Genomic DNA, 26,722 nt, shown 5'->3' on the forward strand with positions numbered 1-26,722 from the left:
AAGGACTTGGGGGTGCTGGTCGATGAGAAAATGAACATGAGCCGGCAGTGTGAGCTCGCAGCCCAGAAAGCCAACCGTATCCTGGGCTGCAGCAAAAGGAGCGTGACCAGCAGGTCAAAGGAGGTGATCCTGCCCCTCTACTCTGCTCTTGTGAGACCTCACCTGGAGCATTGTGTGCAGTTCTGGTGTCCTCAACATAAAAAGGACATGGAACTGCTGGAACAAGTCCAGAGGAGGGCCACGAGGATGATCAGGGGACTGGAGCACCTCCCGTATGGAGACAGGCTGAGGAAGTTGGGGCTGTTCAGCCTGGAGAAGAGAAGGCTGCGTGGGGACCTAATAGCAGCCTTCCAGTATCTGAAGGGGGCCTATAGGGATGCTGGGGAGGGACTCATATCCACATACCACATAATCCGTCAGACAGGGACAGCTTGAGGGTGGAAAGGGGATACAGCCTTTATGTAGGAGCCACAGAGCCAGGAGCGCCAGCTGCTGCTGCTCCCCTTCTTACCACCCGGATGGGCTGCAGACTGCCCAGCCACAAACTAACCTTTGACTTCCACACAGTAAACTTGCCCCTGCTGTGCTTGCTGTGTTTCTAACAGGAAAAAAGAAACAAACAAATCATAGAGCAGACACAAAATATTGCATCAATAACAGAATTGGATTAGTGACTGCTGATAGGAAAAGTAATTAATTTCATATTACTAACCTTAGGCTAACAATTCAATCAATACTAATATGAAGTGAACTGCACTAGATGTACCCATTACTAAGTTAAATGTTCACAATATGGGATCACAACTGCAACCTACTGTGAGTTTATTTGTGATGAGAAATTGAAGTTTGCAAGAGATGTTCAGTAATTTTGCATACCTTTTTACATGCATTTTGGTATTGGGAAAGGTGCTACTTTTTCACTTTCCAGACTCTCTACCAAATACCTTTTATATTATTCGCATAGTGATGATGGTTGAGTTTAATCTCAATAAAAGTTGATTATTTGTGTGGGGGAATTAGCCTCCAATATTAGTTTAATATTTCTATTCTGTGTTGGTTGCCTATATAAGTTAATTGTCTGTACAAGCCCACAGGGGGTCATAGTTGATGTTTTTCTAAAATTTCCAAGAGGCACTGAATATGCTAGATAAGGTATAACCCCTTTGTGCTGAGCATTTGCAAGATCCATGGATTTTAAATATTCTTTTGTAGGAAGCACACATTCACAGATTTTGTTGTTGCTCAGGTGGTTTAATTCACTAAATAATTAAAGCAGCTGAACTAGATCTTTCTTTAGACTTCACTGACTCCTGGCAAGACCACCATCGGCTGTGGTAGATTACCAGCTTCATTCACATGAAGACATCCACCTGCCAGGCACTTGAATTTATGCAGTCTTAATCTCAAACTGAATCACATAGAAATACTGCATTACCTGCACATTATGCAAGCTTTTTCATAGAATTTTAAATGTTGCTTTCTTAAAGCATGAAGGACACGCCTGACCACACAACTGGAGCTCACCGGGTCTGACACAGAATGTCTGAGCCACTATTAGAGCACCATGTAGTGGTGGGGAGGCCTCAGGCTACTGATTCAGCTCTGCCCATGTCCACAGGGTAAAAACATTTCAGGACTGGTGGGAAAGACCCTGCTTATTTACATGCCTGTCAAATTGACATGATGTGCAGCTGTAACCTGGGGAACAGGACTACCCACTTCACCATTCTGGGAAGGACAGCAAGACACCAAAGTAGGTATGAACTTTAAAACTTCATTTTTAAATTGCAGACTTGTATTGCAGAGTGAGACTTCACAGGAGGATGCTTATCTTTTTCTGATAGGCTAGGTACTTTTGTTCTGAAATCCCTGAGAAACAATGGGGGCCCATTATGCAATTTTTGAGTTACTTTCAGTATAAAACCTCATTGTGATTGGAATCATGTTTTTAATTAGCTTTTTGATTTGGTATTTGGGATTTTTGTGAAGCAGAAGACAGATTAAGTATTGCTAATGCTCTTGAATGTAACCACTCTCAGATTTCATTGGCCTCTCTTAAAGGACAGAACAACGAAATGTGTGTGGGAGTTATAAATGTATTTGTGGAGATTCTTTTTCACTTTTTCAAGTACACTTACTCTTCCTATTTTTAGCATTTATTTGTTAGGATTTCCCCTTTCCACTGTTCTAATTTCTAGACATAATGCAACTTTGTTAGGAACACAGAACTAGAATAAATCTTCTGGATCCTGAAGGCAATGTTAAGAAACCAAATGATGTAATTTATAAACATATCAAGCTCCAACCCTAATTTTCTCCCAGCCCTCCTCCTCCAAAAGGAAGGCTACACTAAAGGCCTTCACTTTTGCTGGCTATGAATAGTCTTCCACACCAGTTCCAGCACCCTGGAAACCCTTCACATGCACAGCCCCATTCTGAAGCAGTCTCTGCTGCACTAGCCACCACTGTAGAAGAGCTACTGCAACATCACCCTTGTGCTAGCTAACAGTCCTGAGCATGGAGGAGCCACAGAAACAAATCTGCATTTTTATTCTATGATTAATTTTAACTAAAAACTGCTACAGGAAGGAGGCTCTGCTTCCCATTCCATTCCCAAGGTACAGTGGGCAGAAAAGCATTTTAAGATGGTTCAAGCAAGACAAAAGTGAAACTAATGTACCATGGACAGCACTGTGCTGCAGGCAGAAAGCGAGTTCCTTTGTAAATACGTTATAAAAATAAGGTTCAGGTTTACTAATCTTAAGGTCAAGTAAACTCCTTTTGAACTTAATAGGAGTGGTTCCCCTGTGAAATTCCTGCTCATTACTCAACTGTCACATTCAGAATACCTCCTGGGCAATATGAAAAACTCCACATCCTCATAGCTTCCTCCATGAAGTCAAACCAAGCATTTCACTGAAAGAATAATTCTCCTTTTCTTAAAAGTTGGTTTTGTTAGATTGTGCATCTGTGTTCTAGATATCTTGAGGCAGCTCACTTTAAATTTTATTTATGTTCCCCAACAAAACAATAAACAGAGGCTTTACTAAAGTCGAGCACACTAAAAGCTTAATACTGGCAGAGATGAAATGAAATCGTTAAGTAACCTGATAAGATGATGCATTTCAAACCTGTTGAAATAATACCAAATAACCCCCCTGCCATAGTTTACAGGAGACTTTTTCTGGGGCAATGAATCACTTCCATTCTTCTCTATGCAATTAATTCTTTTCCTCTTTTAAATTAATATACTGCTAAATAACATGAAGTGAGCAAAACTGGCCAGGTAGAATATTCTTTAAAGTTCTGGGTAAGGGTTTCTCTTTCTGATCAGTTAAATACATGTAGCTTATATATAGCTACATATGTAGATCCCACTTCCTCCTCTCCCTGAGAACATAATAATGAACTTTTTTTACTGTGAAGTATCAAAAGCACTCTAAAAATTAAATTGTTTGATCCCTATTGGTTTTACTTTCTTTAAAGATGTTGTATGTTTGAGGGTTATTTCATTAGCCTTCATTTCTCTAAGATACGTAATATTTATTGTTATATTACATGGGTTTTTTTCTACCCTTGGACATTCATAATATCCAGGGAACGACCTATTCCCTGTGAATTTTGCTGTTTCCTAAAATATGACCATCATTCCACTATTACTACCATTACCAACTATACTTTTTATCAAATTAAATAGTCATAAAATTGACATGTTTATTCATCCCAAGTACAAATAAGCATATCCTTCATTATGGAGTACTTTAGAATTGCAAAAGGGCCAAATACATCTGTATGCTGTCTCCTGCAAGGTGAAGTTTTGCATATCCTACTCTCAGGCAAGGTTCTGAACCACAAAGCTGACCCATCAGTTGTTTTCCACTTGGTCAGAATTAGTCAAAACACAGGAGCACAAGAGGACCTTAATTTCCAAAGTCAAATGTGAATATTATATATAATACATATATAAATACGCATTATGTAGCATTATCTTCCTCAGTCACATCTACCAGAAGATTAACCAGTCCTTTGACTGGGGGAACTTTTTATTAAATGTGCCTTGGTTCTAGTAAACTTATGTTCTCCTGAATCTTTTCTTCTTCTTTCCTAGAGTATTATCAGCTCTCCAGGGTTCTCTTAGAAACAGCTTTGCTTTGACCCTACTTGTTTTAGCTCACTACACACTAAACCAACATACTCATGTGAAGAATACAAATTAAACTCAGAATGAGTTCAAAGGAAAGGAACTCAATTTTGACACTGAAATCAACAAGCTAAATAAAACTGTATATAAATGTTAAATTTTAACAACTATTTTGAAAGCAGAGCATGGAAATGCTACATGGGAAAACAAAACAATACAATTAAGAACCTTAACCAGACAAACATTAGTTAGTGATATGTTCAGAACACTACTTTGGCCAGAGAAGAGAAGTATGGCCTAAATTCTTAGGCTTACCATTTTTGTCATCTTAACCCAAGCAATGAACATGTACTGGAACATTTTAAGCATTCTGAGTGATACTTACTGTCTTCTCTGGGAATGTGTAGGCATGAACCAAAACTTCAAGGTATGTAATTATTTGCTGAATCAAGGTTCAGTAAGTTTTATTTTCTATTGTCAGTACTAACTTTTTTCCCCAGAAAAAATACTTAGCAGATTTCTAGCATATTATGTTTCAGAAGCCTACCACAGTGTACAATATTGCTCCTGCCATTACCTACTTTCAATGAATACTCTTCAGGTTGAGAAACATCCATGAGAAGGTTGTGTCTCTACTTAGTGTGCATTTATTTCATAGTGCTAATTTTTCACAGTGCTTCATGCAGATATTCAGTTTGCTCAACAACCTACCAAGCTACCCAAAGCTTACTTCAGAAGGAGCTTACTGACAAAGAGCTCTAGCAGGGGAAGGTAAGGTGCAGTTTAGCTTCTCTGGTTCTATCCTCTGGTATGTGAGATATACAGGACAGATGTTATTTTGGGTCAGGAAAAAATCCCCCTTCTGACTGTACACAGGCACCTCTTGTGGCTCACACAAGCATGATCTCTTCGGCTGCTCACAGGGTAACAGAGAAAGACACTGCTCATGATTTATTGAAATGACCAAGCTTTTAGTATGTGATCTTCTCTTAATATACTTTTACTTATCCAACTCCCATGCAAAGTATGTTCCCCTTACCTAGCCAAAAAGTAAAAGCAGTGTTCCTCTGTTTGAGAAGCCCATGTAACTGCCAACTTGCCAGAGTGCATAGACCTATTTATCTTCACAGGAAGATGAACAGAATAGCTACAGCTGACATTGTCAGTAGTTATCACTTGATGATTTCTAATGGGATTTTTTTCTGCCTTTACCAAGCCAGAGTGTTTGCATGAAGCACGCAGTGATGGATACACTCTACTGCCATGTCAGGGCAGACCCATTCAGAGGCAGACTGTACTGCTTTATCTGATCAGAATGAGTCAAGATATCATTCCTTTCAACACAGAAAAATAGTTGTGACATACACATAGGAAATAAAATTAATGTTTCAGAAATCTCTTTAATTAATTTCCATAAAACAATAGCTACCCTAGCATAAGTATTTTCAATTTAGAATAAGCATTTTTTATTTTCTCATATGTTACACACATATGAGTTTTTCTAACCAGAAAAATGCATTAAACTGGTTAAAAATAAAAGTATTTTCATTTGTGAAGTAATGCAGGGAAGTTCCCCAAGTATCTGGGGCAGGAAGTGATTGCTTTACTGAACATATAATGCAAAGGAGGAAGGAACATTTTTGTGGAAATACTAATGTGTAAAACAACTAATAAGACTCACAAGCCTTTTTCAAGCTGAGCTTAAGTGATAAGCCTAATGTATTAAAAAATGATTCCTGACCAGAATATTTTCATCTCATATCTATAGTGTAATACGTTGGCTGTCCCCATCCTCAGCCACTCACAGTTTCAGTCCAAAATCCTTTGAAATGATAGCTCTGCCTGGACTGTAGAGGGCTCAGATCAGAGCCTGTATGTACAGCACAGTGAGTGGAGATCCTGAGGTTAACACCACATAATTGTGGTCTTAACAACTGCATTTTTTCAAGCATAATATCTTTATGAAATTGTACACTGATTTTGATCTTCTAGGGCAGATTTCTCATCACATTTACTGAATAAAGTTTTTTTGAGAGTTAAAGTAAGACTTCACTGGCAATCCTTACACATTGCTGGAACCTTAATATCGTGTTCATTTTCCTTTCTTAGATGTAAATTAATGTAATTAATTTTCAAATTGTTTGCATTATGGTTCCAAAAGAGAGATTTTTTAAAAATCAAATAAGTATCCTCTTGGGAATTCACTCCAGAGGAGAGGAGAGAAAAAAATGCTAATTGCTAATGCACAAAATACTAGGACAAAATACGAGCCTCATCAAAAGAGATGGAGGAAATGTGAAGACTATGGCAACAATTGTGATGCTTAGGTTGCATTTTCCCCAAATTGCTGCTCTACCTGGCACGTACCTCTACCTGGTACGAGTGAGCAGGAGAAAGGCACTGGGGCCATGCCGACTACTCCAGCAGAACCTCTCAAGTGAGCTGTGGCTCACTTGGACATGTACACAAATGAGCACACTGTCATGAGATGTGCTCTCCTCAGCATGACTCACATACTGCTTGCCCTTCAGCATAGCACCCTATGCAGAAGTGAACTGTAAAACTGCTAAAGGAGTTCTGCTCTATTACTGTGATGGTTACCAAAAGAGGCACTCACAGAGACAACACTACTGATATCACAGAAGTAGAAAATGAACCATTACAAACAGTTTGACTTTAACAGTTCTATGTAGAGTTGCAGTACAATCATAACTGCAAGCTTGAGCACATTCCTTCCATGATTGTAAAAGAGGCACTATGTCCTGATTCACGTGAAAGAGGGGTATAAAACATCCAGAGTATTCCAAGCCATTGCAAGGAAGCAGGAGAACCTGCAGCAACCATGAATGTGCAATAGTGAGACGTTGATTTCATATTGTTGTTGCCAAGATTGCTTGGAACACTTCACTGGTCAATGGTTACAGCCCTTGACTCCATGTAAGTGCAGAGGAATGAAGTGGCATTTGAATAGATATCCCATTCCCTGTAGCCTTAACCGTCTCTGTATTTCCAGTGAAGCAGGAAAGGGACATCTTACTGGCAGGACAAGAAGAACTACTGCTTCTGCCCATGCATGTGCCACACAGTCTGCTGTGGTACAAACGGATACGCTCCCCAAATGGATAAAACTTTCACTAAAGTAACTACAGTGATGGCATTTCTGTGCACTGACTGTGGTCCAGCTGTCCACAGGCTGTGCAGCAGTAAATCTGCCACATCTGGTAGTAAAAGAACAGCATGCTGGATTTGGACATTCTTTGAAACTGCTGGGTTCAAAAGCCTGCACACAACTGGGCAGAGCTGTGTCTTAAGATGTCACTTTTCCACAATGCCAATATGTAAGCAGGAAAATCACTAGATGTTAGTGTGAACCTGTGGGGACTTTTCCATGCTGTTCTGAATTGATATGGGAAAAGAACAGTGATCTGTGTGGCTTAAAAGAAGGAATAGACATTGGTGTAACTGCAACGGTTATCCCCTGCAACCCCTCAGGGTGTTCTTTTCATTGCATCTTTAGCCAATCTCATTAGAGCTCTCAGAATAGTTCCGCTCCTATTGACTGAGGAAACATTATAAAGACAATTGATTAGGAAAACCTATTCAAGCATACCTCCGGCAGGAGAAGAGTTATTTCTACAGTGTATTTCTAAACTTCTTTTTCAGCACTAGTAGCACTTTGATAGCAATGGCCAGGTAGCTGAGACAATGGGTAGCTGATATAGGTGGCATATACAGACCCAAAAGATTATTTGTGGGCTGGATGACAGAAATTATGGACTTTTCCACTACTTAGTGAATCACTGTAAGCAGTAACTTTAAGGCTCAGATTTTCCAAGATGGTATGGTGAGTTCAGAGTGTTGTTTTTTCTTCCTTAAAGGCTGACCGTGCTGTCACTCAGCAACAGTCTTAGCCAGCAAGGTTCCTTCCTTGATGGGTTATTATGTAAATACTGTTATTTATAACATTTATATAATAGTTGGTATATTGTGTTCATTGCCATTGTAACAAACAAGCTAAATTAGGCCGTACAAACGAAAATCTCTCTGGAAATATCATCATGACTCCCATCTTGGATTGAATATTGCCAATAACTGGAAACTCACCCATTTTATGTAAAGCATCCTCCTGCCACTTTGTACAGTATTGAGCAGCATATTCATGCTAGATAAATGCTCCAGAGTTAATGCTTCTCTGCCTCTCTTTCTGTGTCTTAAGCCTACACACCTGTAGGATCCAGAATCTGTGGTGCTCTTAAGGGTAATTTTCTCACATATGTGCAGAAATGTGCACAAATCTGCACAAGGCTCATGGCTTCCTTACAGTCTGAATTATTCTTTCTGGACCTAGGTGAAAGGATCCTGGAAAGACTCTACAGATCACCTCAAAATTACCTGAACTGAGAGCATTTGCCAGAGGAAGTGTCTTGTTAAAAATGATTGAACACCTGGATGTGAGAGACCAAGAGGATTAACATTATCTACCTGTCAGTGCCTGTCAGGTACTGTAATCAAGGAAAGATGTGTCCTTCCAGTCAAAGGTGCCTTTGATACAAGCAGGTATAAGGCAGAAGACAATAGGCAACAGTGAGCAAATTTGTTCACACTAGTGAAGTAAAATCTGTAGATTTGTGGAGAGCAGCATGGAATCCTGAAGGAGAGAGTGAAAAAAGAGAGAATTCATGTATTTTTTCTTCTCTCAGATGTTAGAAGTTTTTGTGCTGCTGCTAAAAGGATAGTCAACAATGTAGGACAGATTTTATCTGTGATTTCTCCATGGCTATGTTTGTAACTTCATACTTAAAATATTCCAGTGATGTGAAACTTTCATTCCATTACTAACTGTAGGAGCTGAGAAGCAAGTTTATAGTTTCAGAGTGTGTCATATCGTTGACTGCTGCTGTCTCAAATGCAAACCAGCAGGACAATTACAGCTATCTAAATGCACACTAACTCTTGCAAGTATTATCTTTATTTAGGATATACAAGAATACAATATTGGCATAGCATGTTATTCATCTTAGATGAATGCTGACTGACCTTTTAGCACTCACAATTTAGTAACACGTCCATCCAGCTTTCCCAAATGGCCATTAGCCAGACTGACGCAAACGACAGGTGATGTGTGAGAATGCCACCATGTAAGCTGTATGGTATGGCTGTAATGAATGATGCAGAGGCAAGGCTGAGCTGCTGAGCAGGCTGTGCTGGTGATTAGAGGGAGACATAACATTTTGTGGGAGGATGAACTCGAGTGATGTCTGGGGATGACCTCAATATACTGAAAAAAAAAAGATTTATGGTGGTGAATGTCCCTTTTCAGTACTGTTTTGCAGACAGCAAGGCAAAGATGCTCAGCAAGAGGTTTCTTAGCAGATATACAGGAGATGTATTTAGTCTTAGGATAAGAGAAGTAGAGTGGTATTATATATGTAAGAGGGAAGGGACTGGATGAAGAGATTTAGAGGCCACAAAATTTAGCAGAAAATAGAGGGATTTTTTTAATGGAATAAACTGTTTTCAGGGAAGAAGCTCCTGTCCAGTGCAGTTCCAAGGGAGGGTGAGAGTATTAGTTGTAATACATTACAGAGAAGAGGACAGAGATAAGGTGAAAAGTGGTGCACCTGAGGCTCAGCAAATAATGGACTGTATATTCTAGTAGGTCTCCCCAGATTTTGTGCTGCTGATTTCTTTTTTTTCACTGTTTAGTCAACTACCCTAAAAAGTGGTAAATGTAATAAACATACATGTCTGAGTGGCATAAACATACATATTTCAGAGTGGCACTGAATGTTATGGAAATACCACAGCATTAAAAATTTGGAGATGAGAGCAAAAGTAGCATTCAGATATTATTTATTTTCTACATAAGAAAATACTGCCTCACAGACTCCATTCTCACTCAAATGTGAATCAAAGATGGCTTATGTTAAGCTAATCACGTCACGTTACTGAAAAATGGCCTAAGGGAGGACCCTGGCACTTTGTTTTCCAAGTTTAGTCTTTCTATAACCATTGAGCTCCTTCTGACTTCAAGACTGAAGCACTCAGAAAATGTTAGAAAAGGAATTCTGTGCTTGAGAGAGATCACTTGGATGAGCCACTGCCCTTAGCAACTGCACCTGTTTGCCACTGTCTTGTTTACGACACTTTGAAGGGGAACATTAAACAAGAATTATGCAATGAACTGATTGCTTAGGTGTAAATTTCTACTCGCTTTTGGCAAAGAATTAGCTGTATGTAATGCAGTTCATATTCCTTAATTAGAACTACTCAGCTGAGGATAATTTGAGTTATTTCTTGAGGAAGAAAACCAGAAAAATTTTGGAGGGAAAAAAAAAGAAAAAAAAAAAGACTGAACTAATGGCACTCCCAGGTTATCCTGGCAGATGGAAGTTGTGAATGTAAACTCGGAAGGCATCAGGAGCTACATAAAATTCAAAGTTTAACATAAAATCCTAATTGAATTAAAAAGCAGAAACAGGTTGCAGAAACTTCATCTCCAAAATCACATGTACATGAATATAGACTGTAGATGTTAACAGAAGGAAATGTGCTAGAATGCCTAGAGAAATAGTTTACAGGGGGCTGTAAAAGCACAGAGAAGAAAGATAACTAGGATGATGGCAGCTTGATTTGCACCTCAATTAAAGTACCACAGGCTTCCTGGAAACCCCCAGGTGAATTCAAGGCAAGAATCTATTCCTACTTCCTAGTTCCACAGAATATATTCCCATTCCAATGACTCATAAACATTATGGCAAATAGGTATTAGTGGAATATAATAAGTTCTGGCTACACATCCACTGCTGTTATCTGCTAACAAATGTTTAAATTGATGAAAAACCCAGAGAGCCTGTATCCATATTGTTTTGGCTTTGAACAGCTACAAAGTGGAACAGCTTGCAAAACTATGTCCTCTGAGCTCTGTTCCCCAAATTTTACAACACAGGCTCAGGGACAGCTTTGTCTTCCCCTTGCATATTCTTACACTCTTTCAATCTTAGGTCATAATGGTAAAGTTACTGAGGATGATTGACGTGAAAGATTTACATATGTCTTAATTTCAAAGCATGTGAAGCAATAAACTAAAAATACAAGGGATTAGAAGCAATTCCTCTTGCTGCAAAACACACATTCCAAGTTTTTAACAAAATAAAAATCCATCTATGGCAAAGAGAGCAGTTACTAAACACAGGCATGAATTTCAACAGTGGTCAGGAAAACATGATCAGTTGAATATAACAGAAACCAGTGTCTCTCGAGGAGATGAGATTGCAGGAACATACAAACCTTATAAAAGGAGGCACACGGTCCTCTGAAGATAATGAGAATAAGAATCTCATCAAAAGTGTCATGATGGAATGGAAAAAAAATTCAACCTGATGTGAATTGCAGACAGAAGAGATGATTTGAGCTCAGAAACAAACAAAAGTCTGCTCAGCAGCTAGATGCTTTAAAGAAGGATAAATTGAATTTAGCAGTGGCATGGAGATAATCATATAAGAGATTATTTTGTATGATACACACCGAGACATTTTTCCATGTGGGAAATCAGGATGTCAGAGGGGAAAACACAGCTAAATGATTTCAGTTTACTTTTCTCTTATGTTCACTTTGAATGAATTTCTTTTGTACCCCACACAGAAAAAAAAACCTAACAAAACAAAAGGTGTATTTCTGTTTCTAGGCATGCTTTATGTTATGCACCTGTTTCAAAGAGGCCAAGGTAGAACACGGGTATCAGTCAATGTAGAAGAAAAAAAAGAGATTTTATCAAAATAACTGCAAGAAACCCCATGACAATTTAAGAGAAGGGTATAAAATGGATTATGCAAGATTACTGGTGTAATCACTTTGTTTGGTATTCTGAGCTTGCTTTGTTCATCTGGCATAAACCTTTTGCATTATTCTTTGGTGCTCCCTTCTGGCATAGGTACCTTAGTCACCTGTTCTCGATAGAGCCCACATGTTACACAAGATCTTATTACAGTGCCTTTCAGGGATTATCCTTTATTGACAAAGAATGTAAGACAAACTTCAGCTCAAAACTTCTGTTGATGCTGTTTCATTTTATTGAGCCTGTTGCTAAGATGACTGCTTTGGGACTTCTGAGCCCACACCCTAGATTATATCTTTGCAGGCAGCCACTTCCCCCTCTTATATCCAGAAGTTATGAGTCAACTGCCTGACTGAGCCAACAAATGCCTCTTAACCTTTTCCAGGCCTGAGAGAATAACAGCAGAAGGTGGTGTTCAAGTGGATTCTAATGACATTTCAAATCAGAAAGACTGTATGGGACAGAATTTGGTCCTAAAGGTCTTTCAGAAAACACACTTTAGAAAGTAATTGCTTTTTAAGCTGTCATTTCAGATAGCATGGCACACTGAAGCATTGTCTAATGTCTACCAAGTAGAATAGTTTCCAGGTCTAAATCAAGCTTAAAAGTGTGAGGGTTCTTAAGCATTGGTGGCAGTGATTTATTCTAGTATGCCAATATTTCCTTATAATTTTGCAGTTGGAGTGTGATCTTGCATTCCTCTTCCATAGATGAAGGATTATCACTCAGCCTTTAGAATGTGGGAAGCCAAGTTAAGGCTTTGAACAGAGTATGTATCTTCATTTTGCTGAAATGCCTTTATTCTAACAACTGCTGAACCTGCAGAAGTTCAGAACATTCCCTGTAACAATGAGACTGCTGCTGCAAGAAGCAAGAGACCCCTTAACATGTTCTCCATACAGCCAGCCAAGGGTTCTCAAAAGCATCACGGGCAGATCCTTTTTTAGAAGCCCTGACTATCAGTATATGTGGACAGATGGAAGTTAGCAATATGCAGAGACATATTTTCAACCTGCACTGCAAAGATTTCTTTCTCACTAGGTAGAATGCAGGAAAATTTCTATTGCCCCACAATATAACACACAACTATGATGGCAAGAGGATGTTGTCTTCCCACTGAGTATAAAACGATTTCTGCAGAAAAGAATATCAAGTAATGTATCCATGGTCTAAGCAGCAAGACAGCTATGACACATTCATTAAGGGAAGCATATTTAGTTCAAAGCTGACCAGCCAAAAGGACCATCTGGTAGAAAGGTACTTCTGTTCTTTGGAGAAAACATGTAAAATGTAGTATCGAGCATGTCGATTTGAAAAGAACATGATAGTCTCTTCATTATAAAGTCATACTTGTCAAAGTGCTTTCTTAAATAAGGATAAGGATGTCTATCGTGACCACTCTGGTTTTCTTAAGTAACTGTAAAATGCCTGTGAACGATTTCATGTTCATTTTATCCTCTTGTTAACACTGAATGTCACCCCAAAACTACTGAATAATCGAAGAGAGATGTCTTTCAACACAATAATTAGTATGTTTCAGTGATGCCTATACAATTTTAATCCATCAAATGTTACAAGAAACAATGCATATGTCATGGGTGGGACCAATTAAGATACCTGAACACTGCAGCTGTGTCTGTGACTTTCCATAATCTTGATATCCTACAGCTGTCATTTGTTGTGATTGATGATATGTTTTCAAGTCTGTTAAACTCTCCCAGAATTTAATGATATCCAAAGGCAGGAATGAATGGATGTGGGCCTCTACATTTCAGCTCATACAATTTTTAATTTCAGAATATTTCTATAAGATACCAAACAATTTATTTTTTTTTCCTGCATTATTGGAATGGAAAATACCTGGCCACCTTGTTTAAAAGATGCAATGAAGCTATCTCCTTCACTGGTCTTTTCCCCCATATTCTTCTACCTGCTAGTGAATTTATTCTCAGGAGCACACAGACATATTTCCCTTCTGTTAAAGAAATCTGCAGCAGTTTTGTATCTTTTCAAGGTGTTTCACACTAGCATTTCAAAGGTTAGACTACAATTTGATCTTTTTCTAAATGTGTTCTGGCAATTCATAATGGTAATTAGCATTGTCAAAAACAATAAAACATTTTGCCTGAATTATCTACAACATTTAAATACAACTACATACAGTAACAGGTTGTGATCCTGTAAACACCTCTAAATTTGATTAGCTTTAAATTGGTGTGATTACTTGTATGTGTCACAGTTAAACACAAGAAGTATTTACACACTTAAAGGATGAGGGGCTTAGACTACTGAACATTATAAAGTATATTTTTTCCCTAATAATTACATCAGTAGACCAAGACTGAAGATAAATAGGCTGTTTTTCATAAGCTGATAACCATCTGCATTTCTTGGGGAAAATCTTTACATCTGCACATCAGGTGCCTTATCAGAGAAATTAGAGCCAGGGACTTTCGTCAGCTCTGCAAACCAGCTAAAACCATAGAAGTTTATATAACATTGTGGTAGTTTAATTGTACAAAACGACACAAGCATAGTAGCTTCAGAGTGGCAAGATAAGTTTTTCCTAACTGAAATTATGGAGAGAATGTATTTAAACAAGTACAGACTAGGATACTGGAACACACAAACTTTCATTAATTCGAATCCAGTAAGACTGCTAATGTCTGACCTTCAGCCTCAGAAGGAAATGGCTTACAAACAAAACCTTCCTCTGAAGAGTTACTCACCTCACATGCTTACATTAACACCCAGTGCTAGATGAAGATTAGAATCAGTTTTTGACCTAGTGAAGTCATGATTTCAACTGGATCTAACCAACACTGTAAGCAAGCCTTTGTCCTTGTATTATGAGTAGACATGTATATGTAATACATGCAACATATATAGATTGATATTTGGGACAGAATTTAATTTTTTATTTTCAAGCTTTCATGGTTTTTAATACTAGAATACCCTGGTGAAGTATCATGCATCATTTGCTTTGTTAGCATAGACAGCTATATAAAGATCAGATTTTAGGTAAATATTAATTCCAGCATTTTCATTAGGACTACATGTCAGCATAATTCAGCTTAAAGGAAATGAGTATTTTCCCTCTTCTTCTCAAAAAAAAAAAACCCCAGAACAGTATAAGACATGACTTCTATAATGGTTTGCTGCAGAAAACCACAACCATGTTATTTTAGCAACAAAAGGCCAAAAATGAAACTAATGAATGTGCAGGACTACCATGATGCAAGAAGAGTATTGATGTGGGGATCAGTAATGACCAGGACTACTCACAGAGCATACAGAAGATAGGTTACCAAGACACATCACATTTTGTAGCATTTGCAGAGGTACACAGGTGTGTATTATATGCGTACAATGCTAATAACAAGATAAGGGCCATGAGAATGATCAGGGGACTGGAGCACCTCCTGTAGGAAGATAGGCTGAGAGAGTTGGGGCTGTTCAGCCTGGAGAAGAGAAGGCTGTGTGAAGACCTCATAGCAGCCTTCCAGTATCTAAAGGGGGCTTATAAGGATACTGGGGAGGGAATCTTCATTAGGAACTGTAGTGATAAGACAAGGAGTAATGGGTTAAAACTTAAAACAGGGGAAGTTTAGATTGGATATAAGGAAGGAGTTCTTTACTGTAAGGGTGGTGAGACACTGGAATAGGTTGCCCAGGGAAGTTGTGAATGCTCCATCCCTGGCAGTGTTCAAGGCCAGGTTGGACAGAGCCTTGGGTTACATGGTTTAGTGTGAGGTGTCCCTGCCCATGGCAGGGGGATTGGAACTAAATGATCTTAGAGTCCTTTCCAAACCTAACTATTCTATGATTCTATGATTAGTGCACAGATGCTACTTCTTTGTTCTCAACAAGTGGTACAGGCAGCTGCTGAGGTATCTTCAAAGGCAGCTATGCTATTTTGGGTTGGATTTATGTCAGACCCAGTTTCACTCTAATTTAGAGCACAAAGTTGTTCTGTGTTACACTGGGCCTGTACAAGCCCACAGCTCTTCATGTGCTTTGGAAAAGAACACAGCCATTTTTTTCTAGCTACGATTATAATTTTTTAAGATTCTTGGAGCCACTCAAGCTGGCTCACAGATGAAGTCCTCAATAACTTGGGGCAGCATAAAATAAATCATAAACCCACCCCTGCTTAGGCTCCTCAAAATGTCTCTCTAAAGCTCTCCTCCACCATGATGACTTCCAAGAAAACCAGACAATGCATACAGATAGTGCATCTGGTATTGGCATAGTAATTTTTCATTCTTTCCCTGTATTCAGCTGTAAGCCAGTGGAACAGTTAATCTCCTTTTCTTTTTCTTTTTGGCATTTTTACTGTGCTTTGTGCAAGAAAGCTCCTGGGCATTGTAGTAATACTAACAATCACATAACATACTTATGTTTAGACAAGCTATTCTACCTGATTCAGGAGCTTCATTCAGGAGTTCATCTACCTGATGAACATCAGTGAGGTCAAAATAGCTGGACTCCCTTGGCTTAAAAACCCTGAGAAATAGATCTGTGTCAATATTTCAGCCCAGAAAAATCTAGGATATTAAACTGTTTTATAGAAGGAAGCACATATCTACAGTAACAGCAGACAAAATACCAAGTACAATCAGCAGCTGGGTGAGGAAGTAATTTTCCTTTATGGTACAGTTATAAACCAAATACATTACAGAAGGTGTTAGCATTATGAATCATGTTTACTACGGTAATGCTTAAAACCAAGCAAAAGATGAGCCTCATAGGATTTAGCAGTATGCAGAGATACACTGTGAAAGACCATAGCTATTCTGAATAACTTATAGACAAGATAAACAACACAGGTACCGGTGGGAAAAGCAGTACAAAAAATGAGCAGCGTCAGCAGTGCAATCATGGCAAATGTTAGTTTGGCAGTGAGAAAGAGAGAACACGAGGCTGAGATGGGACAATGGGGAGGAAGGGGGCACCAAGAAAGTGACAGCTCAGGCTGAAAAGACAAAGAAATGTAGGTGAGCACAACCAGGGCACTTGAGACAGATGTCAGGTGATGGTGGCAGAAATTCAGAGTGGCTGTCGACCAAGTAGAGGGGCAGAGGCAAGCCTGCCAAAAGTGCAGAGAGAGATAACTGAAGACCAGAGGTAGTCTACTATAAGAGATGGCTGGACTCTCTGGACCCTGTCTTTGCTCAGAGCATTTTTCTGGAGCTGCTGGGAGCTTCCTCAGCAGGCAAAGAGGCATTTGGGAATGGGTTCTGCTGGACACATCTGAGACAGATAACCCACTGATTTGTTCTTGTATTTGTGCTCTTACATCATTATATTTAAAGATGACCATGCCATAGAAAATCAGTTATTTGCAATTTTGGACAAAGGAACTAAAAAAAAATAAAGCACATGAGACAGCTGCCTTAAAAATTACACCAGCCATCACTCTCTGATTGAACTAAATCAGCTCTGCAATCAAAACAAAGTGAAATTAGGCACTTCATTCTTGAACAGGCATTACTTTACTGATACTAGTGTGTCTCAAAGAATTAGGACAATTGTCAGTCATAATACAGCTTTGCTGTTCAATATTTACTGACTTATTTTCTCTGCCCTAAGCATGAAGTGAGGAAGCAGTGGAAAAATCAGGCTGCACATAAAACCTTCCTAACAAACAGCAATGACAACAGACAACACAAAATTAACAAAAGTGTTGGTGGGGGTTGTTTTTTTTCCCCTTTTGATGTCACCAGATGAGTTTCATAGCACAGAAGCAAAAAAGGGGTATACATAAGACTGCATGCAAATTGATGGTAAGGGACAAATGGATACAATTTCCTAGGGCAAAGAATGTTCCTGTTATCTGCTGCACAGTGGGATACCTGTGACCCTCCAGAAAATCCCACTGAAGTCTGTGAAAAACCTGTTTATGTTTGGTCTGGAAGGTTCTGGTTTCAGGATCTGCATGACAAATTATTTTAAAGGTGTTCTTTACTTACTGTTCAGGTACCCAACCTGGAAAGCAGGGAGTATGAAGAAGACCTGTTGCTTCATGCAGATGGAGAGATGCAATGCCTTCATAAAAGGGCTACAAACCCAGCAAGTCGTATGAACAAGGGATGTGAATACACACATAATACAGGAAGGAGGTAATTTAATCTCTTCAGATAAAATTGGGAAAACTTACAATAAACAAACACATGCAATTCTGCTGGAAATGTAAAACAAACAGAAAATTAGGTGTAGCCACAGAATAGAGTTTTGGTTTTTTTTTCCAAACTGTATTTTCTCTACCTTACTCAAAAGAAAACTGACCCATAACCTATTTAGCTTATATATGCTACCAAAAAGAGAAAATACCAAAAGGATCTTCATTCTGTCAAAGAAAAGCACTAGAGTTAGCGGCCTGAAGCTGAAATTAATGTCTGGGAACAGCAAAACATACACATTGACACAGAATATAGTCATCTACTGGGAAAATTATTGAAAGAAGCAACAGATCCTCTATCACTTGATGTCTCATACGTTGTTCAGAAAGTCACTCTTTAAAGTGTTTAAGATCAACATCAGAGTAACTTGGTGAAATCTAATGATTTCTGAATGTTAAATGAGGACCTATCTGGACTAGGTGCAAAAGCAACGAAACAAAAAGGACACAGATGTACAAGCCTAATTTCTCCTCTGACAGCTGACGAAGGTTTGGCTTTTTAAGAGTGACAAACAGAACCGCAGCTCCTTTCAGCAATCTCCCTGAGACTTCCCAGCTTTTCACTGAGCCTTCCTTTCAGCTCATCCTCTACATTTTTTCTTTTAGTTTTTGAAAAGGAGATTCTCCTAATGTAACTGTCATACAGCTTAGCAACCTCAGTAAATCACAGCCCGAGTCTCCTCTCATTGCCATTCACCTCACTGTTTTGGAAGAAGACATTGCTCCTATCTAGACAGCAGGAGTGTTTCTTCCCTTCTCTCTCTCTTTCTTTATTCTTTACAAACAATAAATTTATGGCCACCTTCAATTTTACCTTTTGATATTGAGGCAGAGCACAATGCCAAGCTGAGCAAGGGAACACTGCACAGTTCTGACAATAACACTGCATATTTTCTGGATTTGGTGCCAGCCTCTGTGTGCTTGCAATCAAAGCAAATTGCTGTGTAATTAAACGTTACAGGTTTTCAGACAGAGAAGGAAAAGCAATGAAACTGCTCAGGAGCACCCAAGCAAATAATAAATGCTAATCCAACAGCCACACAGGAACAGCTCCTTCACCCCATCCAGCACATGACGTAACTGCCAAGGCAGAGCACAGAGAGATGAGGGAATATTAAATCTTTTGGGGCTTTGGGAAACCGGTGGAACCAGAAGCATAGTGAACAGCTCAAGGCTTCCAGGACAAAGACAGCAAAAGCTTTCAGCTTGACCAGGGATAATACAGGGATCCTGAAAGCAGTAAAGATCTTTTTGTCAGATATGGAGCTCACAAGCTTGGGGGGAAGTTACATTCTCATTTTTTCTTACCAGCTTTGTAAATAAGTCACATGCACAAAGTCCTGTTGTCGTGTGACCTTCTGCTTGTTTCTGAAGGTTAAGTAATAAGTAATGAATTATGAATAATTCATAATTAATGAATAAGTAATGATCCTTCTCAGAGAGACTAGGATTGTCTTGCTGATCACAGTACTTCAAAAGGAAAAAGCTTGTAGTGAAAACAGGATCATTCTGTTCAAAGAACAAGAGAAGAAAACATGTGGATAAAGGCTCTATCATAAAACTTTTCAGAGAGGTGGAGGAAGCCAGGGTTTATTTCTAAGGACTGACCTAGAAGCATCGATATGGGAATGAGGCATTAGGTACAATCTCAACCTCCAAACTAAAAACTAAGTTCATAAGCACAAAGACAGAAACTGGCCTGTTTTCTTGGAAACCCTGCAAAAATGGAGTTTGCAGACAACACATGCCGGGAGTCCTGAACAGATCAGGTCCCAGTGTGCTTGCAGTACACAAGTCTGTCTACACATAAGTGGTACTCAACATCACTGCTTACAGATACTGTGTTTCTATAATATTTACCTTCAAAATGAACACGTTAGAGAGGCTTGACTCCATCACATCAATAATGTGGGACTACAGGAACTATCACTAAACAAATATGCTCCTCAGGATCAAGGACCTAGGACAAGCATTCCTAGATCAGGTAACACAGAGAGGAATTACCAACATAAAGTGATCCTTTTTTCATCCTACCTTTCTCTTCCCACTGATTTTTCCTACCATAAAAGCTATCCTGTACCACTACCTTCTACCTTCTGTTCCATATTACACAGCTCTGACAATACCCACTCCCCTTCCTCCGCAATAATCACCTGAATTTTTCATTTGGTTGAAATGACATGCTATTTGCCCCTCTAATGGACTGAGCAGCATGCATTTATTTCTGGCTAGAAGACACTTCCGCCTATTGAAAGAAGTGCCCATCTGGCCAGGCTTTGGTAGGGACTCAGCATACACCCTCTGGCTACTTCACTGATGAAATTTGCATCATGCCAGTGGGCCAGGCAGCACTCCACTCTTCACTACAGGTGGGCAAAACTGGGTCACTGGCATGGGCTTTATCTAGAGAAAAAATATTCACAGTCTGCATTTTGTTACAGACATGAAAAAAGAAATCAAAACAGGAGAGAACAAGAGGTGCTTAAAATGTGCTTAATTTCCTACCTCTATTAGTTCTGTTGTCTGAAAGAGTTAGGATTTTGAAGTGTGAATGCAGACAAGTTAAGAAAAGTCCTGAACTGCTGCAAATTGATGTAACTATATGTTGTGGTTTAACCCCAGGCAGCAACTAAGTACCACGTACCCACCTGGTCACTTCCTACCACTGTTCCCCCACAGAATAGGGAGAAGAATCAGAAAAAGGTAAAACCTGTGGGTTAAGATAAGAACAGTTTAATAAGAAATAAAGGAAAATGTAATAACAACAATAATAATATAATGAAAAGGAGAGAGAGAGAAGAATAGAACTCAAGAAAGAAAAGTGATGCAAAATAAAACTGCTCATCACCCACTGACTGATGTCCAGCCTGTCCCTGAGGAGTGACTAATATTCATCCCCAGCCAGCTCCCCGCAGTTTATATAGTGAGCATAACATTTTCTTGTATGGAATACCCCTTTGGCTAGTTTGGGTCAGGTGTCCTGTCTCTGCTTCCTCCTGGTTTCTTGTGCACCTCCTCACCTGCAGAGCGTAAGAGACTGAAACTTTGGGTAAGCACTACTCAGGGACAACTAAAAACATCTATATGTTATCAGTGTTATTGTCAGACTAAATCCAAAACACAGCACTGCACCAGCTACTAGGAAGAAAATTATCCCAGAAGAAACAGGGACACTATATGCGTATTTACCTCTTTCACTAACAGTTTTGCCCCATATCAGGAAAATGTATAGTTATGAAGGCTTGCTTGAACAGATCCTGACAGAAACTGAGGATATTTTGCTGCTCCTGCAATTCCTCTGCTGTTGACTTCACTTTCCCTCATTTTCCTATGTGCTGAACATCAACAGGGTGTCCACTGGGTAGTTTGACAAGCAAGTCCTCTGCACCAGACTCTAGAAAAACTAGGAAAAGTCCATAATCTCATATTTGATAGAACTAAACAACTCATGACATGTGAGAAATGACAAATAGGTCACGTATTTAACTGTGAAACAAACTCCAAGGGGGATAGTTTCAACATAACATCTGTTATGTATAAAAAAGGTTATGCACTGCGTCTATTCATACCCTTTTTAGAGGAAAACACACTTAGTCCAACTGATAAATTGTCTGAATTTTACACATGTGGTTTTAATTTTGGACTTACACATTGCATCAATTCATCTAATTTTCTTCACATCAGATGAGGGAAATTAAGTATGTATTAAGTTAGCATGAAATAGGTTTTCCTTAAAGCACTTTTTTCTGTCCACAGTGATTAGGATGGCAGCACCATTATTATTTCTTGTTCCCACAGTTTCTCTTTTTCTGCTGAAGTCCAAAACTGCTTTTGTTGTTAACTCAATCACTCTAAGTTACTTCGGAAATTATTTCCAAGAAATGTTCTTAAAACCAGAGCCAGAGTCATTTGCATTGCCCTGAGGAGCTAATTCAAGGCATTTTAAACGAGATTTAATGTGGAGACATTTTCCCAATTTTGTTTTTTGTCAGTGAATTTATTGTATCTATCTTAATAGTTTCAGCAGAATGAAGCATCACTACCTGTGCTCCAGTGAAACAAAATGAAAAGTGAGTTTTACTATAACCATCAATTCCAGATGCAAAGCTTTAATAGAAACAACATTATATCTTAGCAAAATACTAGGAGTGCACATGTGTATATATACATACATATATATTTGCATATGCTACACTGAAATTGACTAATAAGTCTGCTTATACTTAACTGTTGCACAGAGATATACCAGTAGCACAACCTTGCTAAGGATCAGGTTGTCTGCCTGAGACCTAGACTGCACAGGTTTAGGAGGAAAAAGCAGGAACTGAAGAAGGAATAGGAGGTGGAGGAAGCTCTCCTATAACCATTTGATGTTAAAAATGTCTAAGTATGATAACTATAACTAAAGAGGTTCTAAATATTATCCCTTTATTGCCTGTAAAAGTAACACATTAACTCCTTGGAAGAAAATCTGAAGCTACGTCAAAGTCGTTCATCTCAAATCAGCAATCTGAAATACAACAGCATTAACAGCTTCATTATCTCATTAATTAACAATGAACAACAAAGAAATGTGTAAAGAGCTTTATTACATGAACCTTTGTGAAGTTATGTCTCCTGTATGACAAAAAAAATGTAGGTTTTATATATATATATATATATATATATAAATAAATCCTTAGGTATAGTATGTGTACTTTTTGTCTCTGACTCCACGTATTTTGGCAGTGTACCTTCACACAGTACAGGTTAACACAAAGTTAATGCTCAGAGGTAATCCTTTTATTTTTCTATACACACAGAAGAGTTTTCACATTAATTGCCTTTATTAGAGACTATAAGCACAAAATAACTTCCTCTCTGCACCAAGATTACCACACACACATCTGGCATACTATTCCATGCTGAGAGGAAGGCAGTAATCCTTTCCTCGTACCAACAGCCCTGTTGCCTGGGAAGGTGAGGAATGCCACATACCTATCACAGACAGGCACTGCATGGCTAGGTTTGACGGCTGTGACATCTCAGGGACTGCCATAAACTGCACACGTTTACTTGTTTCTTTTGCCACCATGTGCATGTTAAATGCTAAAATGCCATCACTGCAGGCTACCTGCTTTGGCATTTTCTTTCTTTGTCTCCAGCTGTAACTGCTGGCTTTGCAAGCACCTTCTGTCTTTGGGTGAAAGTGTTGAGGACGCACCTCTTGTCTGACAGAGCCCAAAGACATAAATGCCACTTTCAAAGGCATATTAATAATTCTTACATAGCAAACTTACATTTGTCTCACAAAGTGGTACTGAGCTCACAGCTTGGGGTACAAGAGGAAGTGCCAGCTCATTTTACCAAATGGATGTCAGCTGAAAGACATGACTACAACCAAAGAAATGCACAATAAAGGGTTTTGGAATTGATCTCACCATTTTCATGTTTTATTCCTGCTTCAGTGCAATCCAGTAAGTAACAATCCATCCTGAAAACACAGTAAAAATGGTTGACATCTCTCTCAATCTCTTAATGTCTCGTAGTGTGTTTCTGTATCTTAAGGAAGCTCCCAGACAATTAATGACTTTTATTTTTTTTCTTTTTTCCCTCTCTCAGGCTACAGGATTTAGGTGATTTTACTTCCTGGAGCTCTAAATGATATTGCATGGTTTACTGAAATTGGTATTATCCATAACACTTGACCTCAAGATACAGAAGATACATTCCTTTCTAAACATGCCATACAAATTTTGGAGGATGTTTTAAAATTGCTTCAGTGTAAGAAGCATATTGCAGATCTTTTCCTACGTGTTTATTACTCTAAATAAGGACTAAACTGTCATTTAAGTATTACTTTTAATAATGCAGCCTGTATCTTGGGAGGGTGTTTGCACTGCTTCAACTGTAATTACCTCATCATTATATTGCAGGGTGGTGGTTGATAAAACAAGAGATAAAGCCACACAACAGTGGACAAACTGAATTCACTTAAGGCACTAAATTCACTTAAGGCACTAACAGTGAACTTCAGGCAGAGTTGAATAGATAACCTGCACAAAACACCCACACACTAAGCACAAAGGATACTGTGATTTGATTAGAAAACAAAACATAATGAAAATTCTCCTCACTGGCTATGTTTACCAGAGGCAAGTATCTAGTACAAATTCCACCCAGTACTCTTCGGAATATCAAGGGAACCTCAAATTTAATAGATAATGGTTTTGGGACTGGAAGTTCCTGAATTAATCTATGTGGCACTAATTTAAAACATTTCTATCTTAGAAAATGTAGAGAAGAAATACTGATTGCATCAATCTAACAATCATAAAGAGATTAAAAAAGATGGAAAGAATTGAAGAACCCAAATTTCAAAAGCTTCTACTTCCTTGGAGAGAGGAATTCAAGCACTGCACTCAGGGTCACTTTGACAGGATTGAGAGAGTTGTGCGGGGTTTTATTTCTTCCCCATCTCCTCATTGTAACAGTTAAGAATATCCCTAATAAGAGTGACAGTACCTAGCAATCAGTGGTGTTTAGTCATTTTTCCTCTGAACTGGTCACTGTTATACAGCTTACATTAAAACAAAGAAAACAAAATGAAACTAAACAGTAAAAGAGGTGTATTTTTCACCTGTATTTCAAGCTCTACTAGACTTATGTGTAGTTCTAATACATTTAATTTTGATATTATGCCATTTCTTTCCTCCCAACAGTACCTAGACTCTGACGTTGAGCTTTACAATTTGAAGCTTTACATTTAATTAGAAGCAGCACAAAATCTAGCTAAACCTGTAAAATGTAAAATGCATCCAATCATATTTAATTGTAATTATATTACAAATAGGTAACTGCCAAAAACTGAAAAGCTTTTTCAAAACTCCTTTTGTCACGGAATAGTCAGTTATTTCTGAGCAATCTACTGAAAAGCCCCCAAAATTTCTCCTGTTCTAATTTTGATATTATTGAACTCTCTATTAAAGGCAATGGATAAGTGAACTAAGTTTACTCTTACTTCAACAGTGACCAAAATGGGCTATTAGAACAGAAAGAAGATTTCAGAACTCAATAAACAAAAAGAAAAAGATGTATTACTTTTTGGTGTGTCAGTATCTGCATACCAATAGATCGCTCAAATATCATTATTAGCAATTTTATATCAAGAAACCATTGAAAAAGAAATTCCTTTTTATTTTAGAATATGACAAAAACAATAGCAAGTTAATTAATATTGTCTTATCTTTGCATTTTTCTGCTAAAAGCTGAAAAGCATTTTGCCAATATTAAGCATCCGTCTGACTGTTTCTACTATTGACATATTTAGAAGAATCAAAGCAAGAAAAGTAACAACTGCTGAAAGTAAAAAAAAAAGTCAATGGCAAGAAAGAGTATTTCAAATTCTACAGTCCTGATAACCCACCCACAGTCTTCATCACACAACAGAATCACAGAATCACAGAATCCCAAGGGTTGGAAGGGACCTAAAAAGATCATCTAGTCCAACCCCCCTGCAAGAGCAGGGTAACCTACAGTACATCACACAGGAACTTGTCCAGGCGGGCCTTGAATATCTCCAGTGTAGGAGACTCCACAACCCCCCTGGGCAACCTGTTCCAGTGCTCTGTCACTCTTACAGTAAAGAAGTTCTTCCTGATGTTAACGTGGAACTTCCTATGTTCCAGTTTACACCCATTGCCCCTTGTCCTATCACTGGATATCACTGAAAAAAGCCTAGCTCCATCATCCTGACACCTACCCTTCACATATTTGTAAACATTGATGAGGTCACCCCTCAGTCTCCTCTTTTGCAAGCTAAAGAGACCCAGCTCCCTCAGCCTCTCCTCATAAGGGAGATGTTCCACTCCCTTAATCATCTTTGTGGCTCTGCGCTGGACTCCTTCAAGCAATTCCCTGTCCTTCTTGAACAGAGGGGCCCAGAACTGGACGCAATATTCCAGATGCGGCCTCACCAAGGCTGAGTAGAGGGGGAGGAGAACCTCTCTTGACCTACTAACCACTCCCTTTCTAATGCACCCTAAGATGCCATTTGCCTTCTTGGCCACAAGAGCACATTGCTGGCTCATGGTCATCCTCCTATCCACCAGGACCCCCAGGTCCCTTTCCCCTTCACTACTTTCCAGCAGGTCACCCCCCAACCTGTACTGGTACATGGGGTTGTTCTTCCCCAGATGCAAGACTCTACACTTGCCCTTGTTAAATTTCATCGAGTTTCTCCCCGCCCAACTCTCCAGCCTGTCCAGGTCTCGCTGAATGGCAGCACAGTCCTCTGGTGTGTCAGCCACTCCTCCCAGTTTTGTGTCATCAGCAAACTTGCTGAGGGTGCACTCAGTTCCCTCATCCAGGTCATTGATGAAAATATTAAACAGCACCGGTCCCAGCACCGACCCCTGAGGAACTCCACTAGTCACAGACCTCCAGCTAGATTCTGCGCCATTGACCACAACTCTCTGCCTTCTTCCTTTCAACCAGTTCTCGATCCACCTCACTACTTGATCATCAAGCCCACACTTCCTTAGCTTATCTATGAGGATGCTGTGGGAGGCTCGGATTAGAGATG

The 26,722-nt window shown here is 39.0% G+C and overlaps 1 protein-coding gene across 8 annotated transcripts in view; it reads right to left on the reverse strand.

Moving 5' to 3' along the window:
• CHRM3 (cholinergic receptor muscarinic 3) overlaps window positions 1–26,722 on the reverse strand; it is a 277,465-nt gene that overhangs the window by 70,690 nt on the left and 180,053 nt on the right. For 2 of the 8 annotated variants that reach the window (XM_065680198.1, XM_065680197.1), the window contains one exon: window positions 23,580–23,632. The exons of the other annotated variants lie outside the window; for them this stretch is intronic. The gene's annotated coding sequence lies outside the window, so the exon portion shown is untranslated. The remainder of the gene's footprint in view (window positions 1–23,579; window positions 23,633–26,722) is intronic. 8 annotated transcript variants of the gene reach the window in all.

Source organism: Lathamus discolor, chromosome 5, assembly GCF_037157495.1.
Source record: "Lathamus discolor isolate bLatDis1 chromosome 5, bLatDis1.hap1, whole genome shotgun sequence".
Lineage (NCBI taxonomy): Eukaryota > Metazoa > Chordata > Aves > Psittaciformes > Psittacidae > Lathamus > Lathamus discolor.